Source organism: Prionailurus viverrinus, chromosome B4 (genome assembly GCF_022837055.1).
Source record: "Prionailurus viverrinus isolate Anna chromosome B4, UM_Priviv_1.0, whole genome shotgun sequence".
Classification (NCBI taxonomy): domain Eukaryota; kingdom Metazoa; phylum Chordata; class Mammalia; order Carnivora; family Felidae; genus Prionailurus; species Prionailurus viverrinus.
The window spans coordinates 63,268,826-63,285,315 of record NC_062567.1 but is presented as its reverse complement, the minus strand read 5'-3'; the positions used below and the strand labels follow the sequence as shown (position 1 = coordinate 63,285,315).

Below are 16,490 nucleotides of genomic sequence, written 5' to 3'. Positions count from 1 at the left end.
CAAACTGATGCATTGAGTTGCCAATACAAAAATGAGACATTTATAATTAATTGTCCCTAAAGCAATCCTTTAAAAAATCAACACATTTTCTTGGATTTATTAACTGAGTTTACATAAAGCCTATCAATATTTTCATTTGCTAATAAACTATAAAAACTGGACACAAAACATGTTTTACTAGAAACATGATGCAAACAGTACATAATATCAAATTAGTGAAATGTTAAAAATTTAATTCTCATTTAAGAAATTTCATCAGAGGGGCACCTGGGTGGCTTGGTTGGTTGAGCATCTGACTTTGGCTCAGGTCATGATCTCGTGGGTTTGTGAGTTAGAGCCCTGCGTGGGGCTCTGTGCTGACAGCTCATAGCCTGGAGCCTGCTTCGGATTCTGAGTCTCCCTCTCTCTCTGCCCATCCCCTGCTCGCAGTCTCTCTCTCTCTCTCTCTCTCTCTCTCTCTCTCTCTCTCTCTCTCAAATAATAAATAAACATTAAAAAATTTTTAAAATGACATTTCATCAGAGCTTACCAGGGTCATCTATTTCACACATTTGCATTGGCTTCTTCCTACTTCATATACTTTCAGGTCACGTGCTCTGAGTAGCACTGCTCTTACGGGTCAACATCACATGGGTATAGTTAAGCATCACAAGATTCCTTCAGTTTCAGAGCTATATTAAGCGCCAAAACCTACTTTTGGGAGCCATCTATGTATATTCTTGTTGCAATAAGCATTTTCCCTTCACCAGGAATTATTCATCATGGAGGATAGAGGGAAATATATCTCATCAAATTTAAGTGGAACATAAATTAGTATAAAGTCATTTGGGACATAAAAGTAACCTTGAATTTCCATATGGGATTCTAAGGGACAATCATAACACACAATTCAGAAACTAGAATTAACCAAGGAAACCCAAAATACAAAATATTTTTACCACCAAGTATGGATATACCCGCCATTTGAAACTGGTGCTTATACTGGCTCGTTTATTCATCAACCTATACCCTTAAAGAAAATCTGTCTTTACCACATCATTATCACTATTCATCCAACTGCATTTAGACCTAGAGATTTTGTAACACACTTACAAAACCTGATTTAAAAAAATGCAATAGACACTTAACTTTTATGTAGTGGCATTCCTGGTATCTATTACTACTTATTCACCCTTTCTCATGGAGGTCTGTTAAAGGGTCAAGACTACAATGAAAGACAAGTACTGGGGCGCCTGGGTGGCGCAGTCGGTTAAGCGTCCGACTTCAGCCAGGTCACGATCTCGTGGTCCGTGAGTTCGAGCCCCGCGTCGGGCTCTGGGCTGATGGCTCAGAGCCTGGAGCCTGTTTCCGATTCTGTGACTCCCTCTCTCTCTGCCCCTCCCCCGTTCATGCTCTGTCTCTCTCTGTCCCAAAAATAAATAAACGTTGAAAAAAAAAAAAAAAAAAAAGAAAGACAAGTACTTTGTCTTTTGTTAAGAGATGCTTACTAAATTGTTCATCTGCTCCGTTTTAAACCAGTCTTTAGTTCAGTGAGCACATATTCTGTTCACTCAAAAGTGCTTCTTTAATACCAGCCTCTTGAGAGAGAAACATTGCTGATACCTCCAGGCATTTCTTCTCAGAAGATTTGGGAAAATTCTGTAAGCCTACATGGTGTCAGATCCAAAATAACACTCTTTTTTAAATTTTTTTTAATGTTTATTTATTTTTGAAAGACACAGCACGAGTGGGAGAGGGGCAGAGAGAGAGAGACAGAGACAGAGACAGAGACAGAGTCAGAAGCAGACTCCAGGCTCCGAACTGTCAGCACAGAGCCGGATGCAGGCCCTAACTCACAAACCGCGAGATCATGACCTGAGCTGAAGTCAGACACTTAACCGACTGAGCCACCCAGGTGCCCCCGAAATAATATTCTTAAAGACAAGATAAATAGCAAATTTTTCAAAGGGTCCCAAACACCTGCCATTCTTCTGCATTTGGACAGTCTCTGAGAGCCCAACAAAATGGACTGAAAAAGGTAGTGCAACTGGACAGAGGTAAATTTTATCTCATTCCCACATCTGACTAGCTGTGTAATTTTGGATAACCTTCTTGGTCTTCCTGGGCCACTTTCTAATTCTGAAAAAAATTATGTCAATACATACTTTTCGTTGTGTCTGTATGTATGTGTGGAGGGGGGCATGGTAATAGTTACAAGAATTGTGTAGCTATTTGTAAGCATGTCCATAAAATCTTCTTTAAACATTTTTAACATTCAGTTATTTTTGAGAGACAGAGTGAGACACAGCACGAGTGGGGGAGGGGCAGAGAGAGGAGGGGACACAGACTACAAAGCAGGCTCCAGGCTCTAAGCCATCAACACAGAGCCAGACGCGGGGCTTGAACCCACAAACTGTAAGATCACCTGAGCCAAAACCGGACGCTTAACCGACTGAACAACCCAGGTGCCTCTGTCCATAAAATCTTATTTAATACCCATGACATTCATAATATTCCATTTTACAAAGAAGAAAACCAAATGCAGAGAATAAGGAACTTGCCATCAATCAGTGAACAAGAAGTCATTGAAGTTGGGAGCTGTATACAGTGCCCTATGTTTGGGCTGTAATTCCCAGGGGAAAGAAGTTGAAATGGACTGTGCTTTGAACTACATAAGGAGATTAAGACCACTGGATCTCAATTCCAAGGGCATTAATAATACGTCCAAACTGACAGTGTTTAGAGGCAGGTAATAGGACTGTGTTTCCACCAAATAAAACTTTGTAGCAACAAAAGAGGACCTATGGGACCTAGAGTTTCTCATGTCAGGGTATACAAATTATGCAGGATTGTAATTTAAACAACGGCAAAAAGAGATTAAATGGGGCTTCACACACAGATGCAGTGGTTGCTAGTAAAGAACTTGTGCCACCATTCTCTCTGCCCTTCCTCATGCTGGTTCTTTGCACAAAATCTTATTTTATCTTTAAAACAACCTAGGATTTAAATAAAATGATCCCATTTTAGAAGTAAGAAAACCTAGAGTCAAAGGTAAATTTCCCAAGGTCAGAGAGTGGTCAGAAAGTGGAGCAGGTTCTTGGCATTAAGCCATTAGGTACTGGATAAGAATTATGGCTTATTTCAGTCCAGGACTAGCTACAGTTTTTGTCACTAGCACCAGAGGCTAGCTTTTGGAAGAGCCTAGCAATTGTCTGGCATTTTCTGAAGCCACTTCAATTATATAGCAAGAAAATCTCTACTTACTTTGAACTCATCTTCAATCACCTTTATGCTTCTGACCAGAGGTTGATCTAACTATTCTTGAATTTAGTTTTACCTGCATATTTTCTGAATAGTAGCACATTCCAGAATTTTTTTCTTTTCAAATTTTCACTTAAATTCTAATTAGCTAACAGTGCAATATTGGTTTCACAAGTAGAATTCAGTGATTCATGACTTACATACAACACCTAGTGCTCATTATAATAAGTGCCCTCCTTAGGACCCATCACCCATCTACCCCATCTCCCAACCACCTCCCTCCATCAACCCTCAGTTTGCTTTCTATTGTAAAAAATCTCTTATGGTTTGTTTCCCAATCTCTCTTCCTTCCCCCCCCCCCAACCATATGTTCATTTATTTTGTTTCTTACATTCCATATATGAGTGAAATCATATGGTACTTGTCTTTCTCTGACTTATTTCAATTAGCGTAATACATTCTAACTCCATCCGTGTCATTGCAAATGGCAGGATTTCATTTTTTGATGGCTGAGTAATATTCCATTGTATACATATACCACATCTTCTTTATCCATTTATTAGTTGACACATTCCAGAATTTTTAATGCTTTAAAGTCACTATGAAAACAAATGTTTTATTTTTGGTTCTAAAAATTATTTTAAGGTGCTGGTATGAAGATAGGGTGGCAAGTAGGACAAGAAAAGAATAATGAGATTCAGGTGATGAGGGTTCTCTCCAGGATTTAGTCCTATTATGCATATAAGAAAATAGTGTACAACTAAACTATTCCCAAGTTGGAGTCCATGGAGATTTATTTATTCAGTAGAAGGTTTGCAATCCTCATGACATAGGAAAGATTATGTGTGCAGTTACACATATGCAGTTTTTTTTTTTTAGGGTGATGTTTTGGGCCAGTATCAGACTATCAATAATCAATGCTGTATCTGGACTCACCTGGTTCTTATTATGATTGAAAGATGCCTTTCAGCAATAACCGTGAGGAAACTTGGGAGAAAAAAATATTTATTACTTATAGGACGAAGAAATTACATAGCACACCTGGGACCACATAGCAAGGCCGTGGGTGAAAAAAGAGAGCACTCAGGTGCAGGGTTCTGCTTTTATTGCAGTGGAGAATAGGGGTCCAGGGTTTCCCAGGCTCATTCTTTTTTGGTCGATTTAAAGCATACGAGTGGGAATTTAAAGCACCAGGAGAGAAAAGATAAGTGGCTCGCATGCTTAGTTATAAAAATCAACCCAAATCTCTGAAACAAAGAGCCTCCAAATGGGAGTCTGCCTGGCCTTTTATCTAGTTGTGTGGTTGGCAATGTGTTTATTCTAGATGGTCATCTTTGAAGTGAATGCTTCAGCAATCACAGCTTAAGTCAAGTACTTCCATTACAAGAAAAATAAAATAAAACAAGTAAAAACCCAAAACAAAATATCAACTGTCAGGGGTTACACTGCAGGTGAGGAGCCAAATATAATGAGATTATCAAAAGGACACAATTCTTAATTCACTAATTGACACATTTTATGAATAGACATTTAATATGAGCTAAGCACTGTACTAGTTCCAGATTTTTAATGCTGACCTTTTCTTTAAAGTTTATTTATTTATTTTGAGAGAGAGAGAGAGCAGAGGAGGAGTAGAGATAGAGGGAGAGAAAGAATTGCAAGCAGGCTCCATGCTGTCAAAACACAGTCCAACATGGGGCTTGAACCCACAAAACAGGAGACCATGACCTAAGCTGAAACCAAGAGTCAGACATTTAATGGACTGAGCCATCCAGGTGCCCCTGTAGCATTGACTTTTAAGAACATAGGGTCTGAGATTGTACTCTACTTGCTAGCTCACAAGTTAGCCTGCCACAGATTCACGGATGCTTACAGAAGGTATGAAAATCTTTAGTCAGAGAAAAAAAGGCAATTGATTACCCACAACAATAACATTAGCCAACATATAAGCATGTGTGTTGGTTTCACAAGCCCACCTTCCCCCTGGGTGCTACAGAGAGTACCAGATGGCAGCTACAGACACAGCGAAGTGTGTCACAGGGGAGGAACCCTGAGACTTGGGAACCCCAATCTTTAATTGCTCAGTATGCATGTCTAACCTTCGCTCTGGATCTGTATAGTAGTGGACAGTAAGAAGGTCAGAATTCCTGCTTGGGGGAGACTATATCTATCTCCTGAGGCTGGCAGGAGCAAAGGCAGTCAGTGTTTCTGCCATTAAGATGTTCAGAAACTTGAGACACTCATGCAAACTTGTATTCCAAGAGTGACCAAAAAGATATGCTCCCCACCCTCCTGGAGTTTTTGCTGTCTGGCTCTGTAAACGAATAGAAAATCAAATATACAATTATAAATCCTGATAAGAATTGAGGCGGGGGGGAGAACAGTGTGATATTAGACATAGAGGAGTGCATGATGATTGAGGGGGCTCAGACAGGCCTATCTGAGCAAGGAAATTTTCACCTGAGATATGAAAGTGAGGCAAGCAGAGCTGAGGGGATAGTATTTTAAAATAGCACCTTTGAAAGTGTAGACTTCAGAGAATTCAGAGATTAAAACGGCCAGTCTGGTTAGAATGTGTGAGAGACGGGATAAAAGTGGGAGATGTGGCTGAATGATAGATACTTGGAGAGCAAGAGGAAAGCCACTGAAGGGTTTAACGGAGGAGTCTAGTCATCTGATTTACATATTAAAAGAAGTTTATGCTCCCTGTGGGATGCACAGGAGTGGAAAATACTGGGAGAAACCACATAGGAGCTGCTAGGTGAACTGTTTGCCAAGGGTGATGGCAGTGGAGATGGAGAAAAGTGATGCTCAGAGCTGTCTTCCAGCTTTAGCCTCCTTACTTTCAGGCTTAAAAAAAAAGTTGGGTCTATTTTCACTTTTCCATTTCCTTCCCAATTTTGCAGTTTACTACTGAACAGAAGCAGTAAGCTGTGAGGGAGGCTAAGTCACACTAACACGTGGGATCTGCAACGGTGTGATTGTAAAAATGTTATTACAGACCCCATTATGGAGAGCTATTCCAGGTTCGAGCCTATTTGTATAGATTTTTTGGCTTCCTGGTGGCCAAAACGAAGTATTTTACATCTTTATGTCCCATCTAGTAAATGAATTAATACATGAATGGTTGAAGACATGAAGCATCCATAGTCAGTGGATTTTATTTTCTTGTGAAAACTCCAAAGAAGCAGGATGATGGATCCCCACCTCCAGATTTGGTGCAGACATCAAGACTGATGATATGACACTCACATCATGAGGGTTTGAAAGGTTAATTATTCACATAATGAACTTTTCTGGACAGAGCAGAGCAAGCCTCCCAAGCTGGTCCAAAAATGTCTTGAGAGAATAGGGAGGAGAGACTGACTTGGGGTTTTTACATGATTAGGGGTGGGGCTGGAGTGAATGTTCCTGGGCATGGTTTGAACTTTCTGGGGGCACCAAAGGAAGAAACACTGGGACTTTATTATCAGCTTGTCAGATGTGGAACAGGAAAAGAAGAGGAGCATGAGATTTAAGATCTGTCACCATTCAAACCTCAAAAACTGGAGTCAGACTCTTTATTACACTTGTTTACTAAAATAATACTTGAAAGAAAGAAAGCAGGTAAGTTATGGGTATTTAATGGGGGGATAGGAGTGTTCACTAAATATAAATATAGTGTAGATATTTTTGCTCTTAAATTTATGGTTAAAGTTTATGTTGAGATCAAATATCATTCATTATACCTTTACGATGAATAATCATATTGCCTACTAAAGTTAATCTTTCTAGCTGGACATAGTTTATTAATAACAAAATTATGGTCATTAATTTCGACAACAAAATTATATTCGCATTTCAGTAAGAAAGCTTTATTACATGTTGTTATCTTATTGTGAGCACTAAGGAGGATTGGCAGGAGTTTCAACCTAAATACCAGCACAATATACTCAGGAAATTTGGACAGGGTTTAAAAAAAAAAAAAGCTCTAGTGACATCTCTTCCCCAAAGCTTAATAATCAAAGCAGGCACATTTTAATAGTTCACCTTTTTCTGGGTAGAAAACAGATTTGGGAGGACTGGAACAAATTGGATGTGTCCATCATAATCAACTGAATAAAAGGCAAAAAATGGGGGAAAATACTGAAAAAGAAGACAGTGTATAACATCTTGGAGGAAAAATAAAAAGTATTTAGAAATGGAACATATGTTCAATTACAGCCTAAAAATGGACAGGGAATAATTGGGTGAAACATTTCTTTCAGCACATTTACATATTTGAAAAACTAAAACCTGCATTTCTTTCCAGTATGAGGATGATGGTCATTTATATTCCTTTAGCAATGAGACCATCACAACCTGTGATTATTTGGGAACAGATTCTCTAGTTTGGGAGCTATCCACACCCATTGCTTCTCTCTCTTCTTTTGCTTTCTGTCATTTGGCTGCTTCCTTGCTCATTAACATTTATTTAGTAGCAAGTGTCTGGAATTTGAATATTAAAGGAAATGAAATTCAAATGAGTCTGTTGGCTACCTACTAAACATGTCAGCTAATAGGATGAACTAGGGTAAAGGTGGTTATACCCATCTGCTAAAATGATTTCGCTTTTCTATGCTATCATCCCTCAGTCACCATAGATAACCAAGAACTAACTGAACAAAGACTGTTGTCTTTGTGTGGTTATCAGGCATTCTATGGAATTATAAACACTGGTTTCAATAATTGTGTGATGTTGGGGGAAAGAAAGCTACAAGTGCCTAATTCCAAACTTACCAGGTATTAAAAAGATGCATATCTTTAAGTAGATACAGGTTATCATAGTAAATTGGCAATTTGGTGGTTTTGTAATCTTTTATTTAGCATGAATAGTAAGCAGTGCTTGTAAATATATGTGTATGGAAAATACTTTTGCAAGGAGAAACACTATTTTCCTACTGGTATTTTATGCAAGATAATCAACACTTGAAAGGTAAGATTAGGTACCTGCCACTTGACTTCTTAAATATTTAACTTAATATTTAACTTAATATTAACTTAACAAATAACTTAAATATTTAACTTAATTGATTTTACCACCACTTCTCAGAGGCACTGAGAAGTAAAATTTTAAAGACTAAGAAAAATATATCCTACAAAGAATGGGTTCCAGAAGATTCAACAACTACGCTCCTTGGTATTTACCCAAAGGAGCTAAAAATCTATGTCCTCTCAAAACTTTGCACACAGGGGACTCCTGGGTGGCTCAGTCGGTTAAGCGTCAGCTTAGGTCACAATCTCATGGTCGTGGGATCAAGCCCTGGGTTGGGCTCTGAGATGACAGTGTGAAGCCTGCTTGAGGTTCTCTCTCTCTCCCTCGCTCTCTTCTCCTCCCCTGCTCACACTTTCTCTCAAAATAAATAAATAAACTTAAAAAAAAAAACTTGCACACAGATATTTACAGCAACTTTATCATAATTGCCAAAACTTGGAAACAACCAAGATGTTCCTCAGTAGGTGAATGGATAACTAAAATGTGATACATCTGGACAATGGACCATTATTTCATTCTAAAAAGAAGTGAGCTATTAATCCATGAGAAGACATGGAAAAATCTTAAATGCATATAACTAATGAAAAAAAATCTGAAAAGGCTGTATATTGTTATGATTCCAAGCATATGTCATTCTGGAAAAGGCAAAACTATGGAAATAGTAAAAAAGATCAGTGGTTGCCAGGGTTGAGAGAAGAAGGCGAGACAAAAATAAGCAGAGCGCATGGGATTTGGAGGGCAATAGAAATAGACTGTATGATACTATAATAATGAATATATCTCATTACACATTTGCCCAAACCAGAGAAAGTACAACACCAAGATTAAGTTAACTATGGATGTTGGACGATTATGATGTGTCAGTGTAGGTCCATTAGTTGTAACAAATGTACCGCTCTTGTGGGGGATGTTGCTAATGGGGGAGGATATTTCATGTGCTAGGGAAGGAAATATATTGGAAATCTCTATATATTCTTCTCAAACTGGCTGAGACCCTAATACTACTCTAAAAAAATAGTCTTTTTGTTTGTTTGTTTGTTTGTTTAAAGCCTTTCTAGAAAAGATTGTTATAAAATGTTGCCACTTGTTAAGCTTTTATATTTTAAATTTGATATTAATATTTTGACTTTATAAAAATATGTGTAAAAGACTAGTAGAAATTACAAACATAGTAAAAATTTTTCTTTTTACTATAATCTCCATCCTCGTCAACTTTATCTACCTATTTGAGAGATGTCATTCTTCCACCTTTTTCTAACCCTTCAGCATATGGCTCACCTATTTCTCTATTTATATGAAGGAACTAAATCTCACCTCTTTTCACTCCTCCAACATTTCCAGTGGCACAATCATTTTTTACTAGATTTTAGACACATCCTCTTTGAATTTGGCTTGTATACATTTTGCAATTAATTTATATAAAATATCCCGATTGATAATCTTATTTTTTTTTAACTCTCTTGAGGGTTAACTAAACACCTTTTGGTTTCTTTTGCCTCTCTAATCTATTTGAACAATGTAGCTTGTCATTAATGCCATAGACCAGCAGCATAAGATAACATAGGAGTTATTAGAAATGAAGAACTTTGGGTACTGTAACAGATGCACTGGATAAGATTATGTATTTTTATAGATCCCCAGGGGATTTATTTTCATTTCAAAATTTGATAAGCATTAATTTGTGCTATATATCTACCATGCTCCCAAAAACTGTACTATGGTAATAATAAGCACAAGATGTCAATCTAAATCAACAAACCAAATTCTGGTTTCACTACATACTTATTCCATGATCCTGAGAAAGTATTTTAATCCTTTATTTTTGCCTTATTGTATTCATTTGTAAGATGAATTAATAATTATGGCTGGTGTAAAGGCTGAATAAGTTAATGCAGATAGTATACTAAACAGTGCTTGGTACATAATAAATAAATAAGAAATATTATAATAATGCTTATATTTTACTTCTGAATGATTCTGTTTTCTCTTTCCCAAAATGCCCATAAGTCTCTTTTTTTTAATTTTTTAATTTTTTTATTTTTGGGACAGAGAGAGACAGAGCATGAACGGGGGAGGGGCAGAGAGAGGCGGAGACACAGAATCGGAAACAGGCTCCAGGCTCTGAGCCATCAGCCCAGAGCCTGACGCGGGGCTCGAACTCACAGACCGCGAGATCGTGACCTGGCTGAAGTCGGACGCTTAACCGACTGCGCCACCCAGGCGCCCCCCCATTAGTCTCTTTTATCTAAAAATAAGTTCCAACAATGGATAGGTCATCCAGACAGAAAAGCAATAGGGAAACATTGAACTTAAACTACACATCAGATCAGATGGACTTAACAGACATTTATACAACATTCTATCCAGCAACAGCAGAATACGCATTCGTCTGAAATGCACATGGGACATTCTCAGGAATAGATCATATATTGGGCCACAGAACAAATCTTAATAAATCTAGTAAGTTTGAAATCATGACATATATCTTTTCCAACCACAATGATATGAAAAAAAATCAATTACAAAATGAAAATTGGAAAATTCACACATATGTGGAGGTTAAACAACATGCTCATGAACAACCAGAGTCAATGAAAAAATAAAAAGGAAATAAAAGCATATCTTGACACAAAGGAAAATGGAAATACAACATGCCAAAATTAATGAGATACAGCAAAAGCAATTATAAGAGGGAATTTCATAGTGATAAATGCCTACATGAAGAAAAAGGTTTTCAAATAAACAATCTAACTCTGCACCTCAAGGAACTAAAGAAAGAAGGAGAAACAAAGCTCAAATTTTGTAGAAGGAAGAAAAAAAGATCTGAGCCAAAATAAATGAAATGGAGACAAAAAGATAATAGAAACTATCAATGAACCTTAAAATTGGCTTTTTAAAAAGATAAGCAAAATTGACAAACATTTAGCTAGATTTACCAAGAAAAAGAAAGGACTAAAATAAATAAAATTATAAATGAAAAAGAAGATATTACAACTGACATAGCAATACAAAGGATCATAAGAGACTACTGTGAATAATTATATGCCAACAAATTGGACAACCTAGAAGAAATGGATATGTCCCTAGAAACATAAAAGCCTGCCAAAACCAAATCATAAAGTACAAAATCTGAACAGACCAATTACCAGTAAGGAGATTAAATTAGTAATCAAAAACCTCCCAAAAAGAAAAGCTCAGGACCAGACAGTTTCACTGGTGAATTCTAACAAACATTTAAAGGAGAATTAATACTAATCCTTTTCAAACTCTTCCAAAATATAGAAGAGGAATAAATACTTCCACAATTATTTTATGAGACCATCACAACCCTGATACCAAAACCAGTTAAGGACACTATAGGAAAAGAAAATTGCAGAACCAATATCCTGAGAACATTGATGCAAAAATCCTCAACAAAATATTAGTAAATGGAATTTAATAATATATTAAAAGGATCATACAGCATGATCAAGTGGGATTAATTCCAGTGACGAAAGGATGATTCAACATCTGCAAATCAATAAAGGTGATACACCACCTTAACAAAAGTGTAAAAATCTATCATTAGCTCAAAAGATGCAGAAAAGCATTTGACACAATTCAACATCCATTCATGATAAAAACTCTCAACAAAGTGGTTATAGAGGGAATGTACCTCAAAAGAACAAAGACCATGTATGACAAGCCTACAGCTAACATCATACTCCATGGGGAAATTCTGAAAGCTTTTCTCATAAGATTAGGAATAAGACAGGAATGCCCATTCTCTCACTTAATCAGAATACTACTGGTAGACCTAGCCAAAGCAATTAGGTATAGAAAAAGAAATAAAGGGATTCAACTCAGAAAGGAAGAAGTAAGACGGTATTTGTAGATGACATGATACTCTATACAGAAAAGTCTTAAGAATCTACCAAAAAACAGAATAAACTAATTCAGTAAAGTTGTAAAATACAAAACTAACCAATTGTTTTTCTATACACTGATAACTATTAGCAGAGAAATTAGGAAAACAATCCCATTTATAATTACATCAAAAAGAATAAAATATCTACAAATACATTTAACCAAGGAGGTGAAAGATCTGTACATTGAAACCTCTAAGACATTGATGGAAGAGATTGAGAAAGACACAAATATATGGAAATATATTTTGTGCTCATGGGAAATGGACAGCACAGAAGTGGAGATAGCTGGTAAAAATTATTATTTTAAGACATTATTGACTATAGGGAAGAAACCATTGGAGAGAGATCTTAAAAATACAGGCAAACAAACAAACAACAACAACAAAAGTGTAGATGAAGAAAGAGCCTAAATTAGCAAAGAAGAAATTGGCATAATTTTTAGTGAACAAGAAAGTGGTCAGATTTTCTTCTGATACAGATTCTTTTTTAAGTGTGGGGCCTGGAATTTGAATAAATCCACACCTGCTAACATTGTTTATCTTGAAGGACCATGAGTCTAAGTCATTTGCCAAATAAAAGAGGGATAGAGGTAGGATAAGAAGCTTTAAAGGTGTGGTAAGATTTTGGAATAGCTGTTGTTGAAAATTCAGGGAGGAGGGTACCAGGATCTATCCAAAAATTGAAAAAAGGACTGTCACCCAGATGATTTTGGAAAACATATGACAGTGATCGTACCCCTCCATATGTTTAAAGAAATGGGCTTGCACAAAAGATAATTCATAGAAGGCATTTAGAATTTGCAAAGGAATGAAACCTATGATACATTATTGTATCTACAGTGTGGCTATTCTGATCTGGAGGTTTTCTAAATTTTAACAAATCTATTAACTTTGCATGCAATTCATGAGGAACCAGAGATGTTCTAGGAGCTGTGACCATTCTGTCACCTTACATTCTTATTTCATGAATAGTCTGTTGTTTATTAATTGATTTTGTATTAAGTTGAATTGAATATGATTTCAAACCAAATCTGAGTTGTCATTTTTGCCAATATTCAAACCCAGAGGAGCCCCCTGTGACTTGGCTTAGTTTTAGTAGATAGGAATGGAAATCAAGACATGTGGAAAATGTGGGCTAAGAAGATGTAGGCAACTAGGAGCTGGAAAATTCCACGAGGTAGAAGACTAGGTATGGCCAGAATGAAGAAGGGAGAGGTCCAGAAAAAAAAAAGTTGGTGGCCAGAATGTGAATTATAGTTTAATATTTTTAAGGTGACACTAATTTAACATATAGATAGAATTGGGCATTTAAAATGGAAAAACTATGAAAAAGTTACTGGAATTTAGAGGCTAAAAAGCATAGAAACCAGAGTACTTAGGATACATTCACCACATGGATATTGACTCAGGATGATGGACTTCCTTTGGTATTTAAAAACTTTTTTTTTTTTCACTGTAGGCCAGATTTATTTTAGAACCTAAATAAATGAATAGCCAAATACTGAATTTTCTTCTTTATCTAATTTCCTCTATTTTCTTTTCAGAAACAGAAGTGTAGAAAGTGCTGTTTTCCAAGTCAAACATAGAAATCCCTGATTCTTGGCTGATGGAAACAATACAGCACACATCTGGAAATTCTAATCTTTATTCATCTGTAAGAAGCTACTTTCCACTTATCATAACTTCTCTGTATCATTAGGTATTCCTTACATGGTACTACAGCTTCTAGTCCCCCCAGTCATTAGTGTAAATCTTAAGGGACATTTTCTAGACCAGCTCTATGACTGTGATGCCTACAGAGTCATCATTTGTACTTTATTAGCTTTTTTACTTGCGATTAAGGAGAATGCCATTTTTATTTATGCAAAATAATGCTCATTGATTCACTTTTCATCTGAAAATTACACCCAACTCTTTAAAATGTATAACATCATATTATTCTCTCATGCCACGGATCTATTTAGGCACATTTTTTCTGACATTCTCTGTAGAGAAGCTGAAAGCAAGTTTGTCACTGATATTTTCTGTCCTTTTCATTGTGTTTGTCATCTCCCTCACTGCCATTTCAGAATTATTAATAGTGAACTATAGCACTGAAAGAGGTCAGGTCTAACACTCACACATGTATTGATTGCATTTCATTTTCCTATGTATCTCTATCTATCAAACCCCCCATCCTTTTTCCAAGAGTTAGATCAAATTCTCCCAACTAATTTAAGACTTTGCTTTTCACATTGTCTCATATATTCTCCCTTTTCTTTGAGCTACTCTGTTTGCTTGGGTCTCTATTAATCATTGAATCATGTATTAAATAAACATTCACCACCTCGTACTGGCCAAACACTTATTAAGGACTAGGGGTTTAGAGAGGAAGATAACACAGATCCTCCCTCAAGGAGGTCTTAGTCTGTTAGGAAGGTCAATAAGCAAACAACTACTTGAAGCATATTTTAAATGTAGTTATTAAATACATCCCTATATTATAATTATTTATATAACCATATTATTTCTCCCAAGAGAGTATAAGCTCCTGAGGGCAGGGATTTTGCCTGTTCAATTGGTACCTGAGAGTGGTTAGTATAGTCTCTGACAAATGGTAGATATTCAGTAGGCATTGAAGATCTAATTCTGTCCTTAATTAAACTGAATTCATTGATATTTTTCAACATGAAACATCTTTTCTAATATGTTGAACTACATAAAAAGCATATTTTAAAAATATCATTATGATTCTGTGGCTATACTCCTAGTAGGAATAACTACTATATGGGGGACTCCGCCCTTATTTCTTCAGCACACTTGGTCTGTATCTCATTACCTTCTGTGCTCTGTCCCAGATTACATGTTATACTTACAAGCTTCACTTTAATCCAGTCCTCAAAGGGGAGATAATTTTCAGTTATAATATCCTAGTCTACCAAAATCCTCTACCAATGGGTCAAAAGACCTCTAGTTCTATGACAGCTGCAATGACAGGAGACACAGTTGTGGCCTCTTTGCTTCCATTCTCCCCCCACAGCCTAATCCATTCAAAGTTTTCAGAGAGTCCTGTATCTCCAGTAATGAGAGCAATTTCTGGCATATAGCCATTAAATGAAAGAATGAATTATAAGGCAGTATTTTTCACTTCTAGAGTGTTCTCATTGTTATTCAAGGTTATAAAATTACAGAGTAAGAATATACTTTAAATAATATTCAACTAGCTTTATTATAAAAGTATAATCTGCACATGGTAAAAAATTAAAATGTTACAGAAAGGTATCAAACAACTGTTAGATACCATGGCCTTCTCCTCACTCTTGGCATATATGAGATTTTGTCTATGAGCAAATTATGATTCTATTTTCTTCTTTATTCACTCTACTCCCAAAAAAATATGATACTGGTAAATTTGGTAATATTGGAAAATCATCATCTTGGTAAATTTGACAGGAATGAATAGGCATGTATGGGTTACTTACACTCTCCTTTCTTTGTGGATCTCTCCATCCTCAAGGAACAAGCTGTCCACTGGTTATCCAAAGTTGGCACTTCGGCAGGTGGTAAAAGACTGGAATGGAAAGATATGGGTACATTGGTCTCTTTCTAAGATTCAGTTAGCAGATCTATTTGAGTTTCACACTGAGACTTACTCCATTCTGACCCAAATATGTATGAGAGTGAGTTTTCCCCTTCATTATTTTGTTTCTCAAATTACTAATGGCTTCGGTGGGGAAGAAATCTACTATACATTAGAAATCTCTTTGGAGACTCAACAATGATAATAACCTACCCAGTCCCAAACATGAGTCTTATTTCTGAGTTAAAGGTAAACAAAAAAAAAATCCATATATGTATATACACACATTTATATGTATATCGCTTATTTTATACAAGTAGGATCACTAGGGTCACATTATTTATTCTGTTCATCCTTATGATTTTACACTGAATACTGTATCTTGGAGAGCTTTCCATAGCAGTCCGTATAAATCTACCTTGATAATTTTCTATAGTCACATAATATCATAGTGTATCATTAATATATGATGGGCTCCAGTTAATTGACCTACTGGATAAAACATCCATTCCCTCACTCTCATAAAACATTTTGAGTGTTCACAATCTAAATCATCACTGATATATTAAACCACAGCAAGGCCCAATCTGGTTTTGTAAATATATCCTTTCCAGCAATTATAGGCCGGCCATGATCCTTCCCTACACAACTTCCTTTTTCTTACCGTATTGTATGTATTAATTTATCTCCTCCAATTATCTTTTGCAAATACCTCCTTTAATCTCTCAAACCTTCTCTGAAGCTATAAAAATATTAGAACTAGAAAGATC

General features: G+C 36.3%; 1 long non-coding RNA gene across 1 annotated transcript in view; it reads right to left on the bottom strand.

The window, feature by feature from the left end:
- The window catches only part of LOC125170103 (uncharacterized), a 420,734-nt gene extending 405,017 nt beyond the window's left edge, over window positions 1-15,717 (bottom strand). The window contains exon 1 of the long non-coding RNA XR_007153892.1: window positions 15,623-15,717. This is a non-coding gene — a long non-coding RNA (uncharacterized LOC125170103). The remainder of the gene's footprint in view (window positions 1-15,622) is intronic.
- Between the last annotated feature and the right edge of the window lie 773 nt (window positions 15,718-16,490).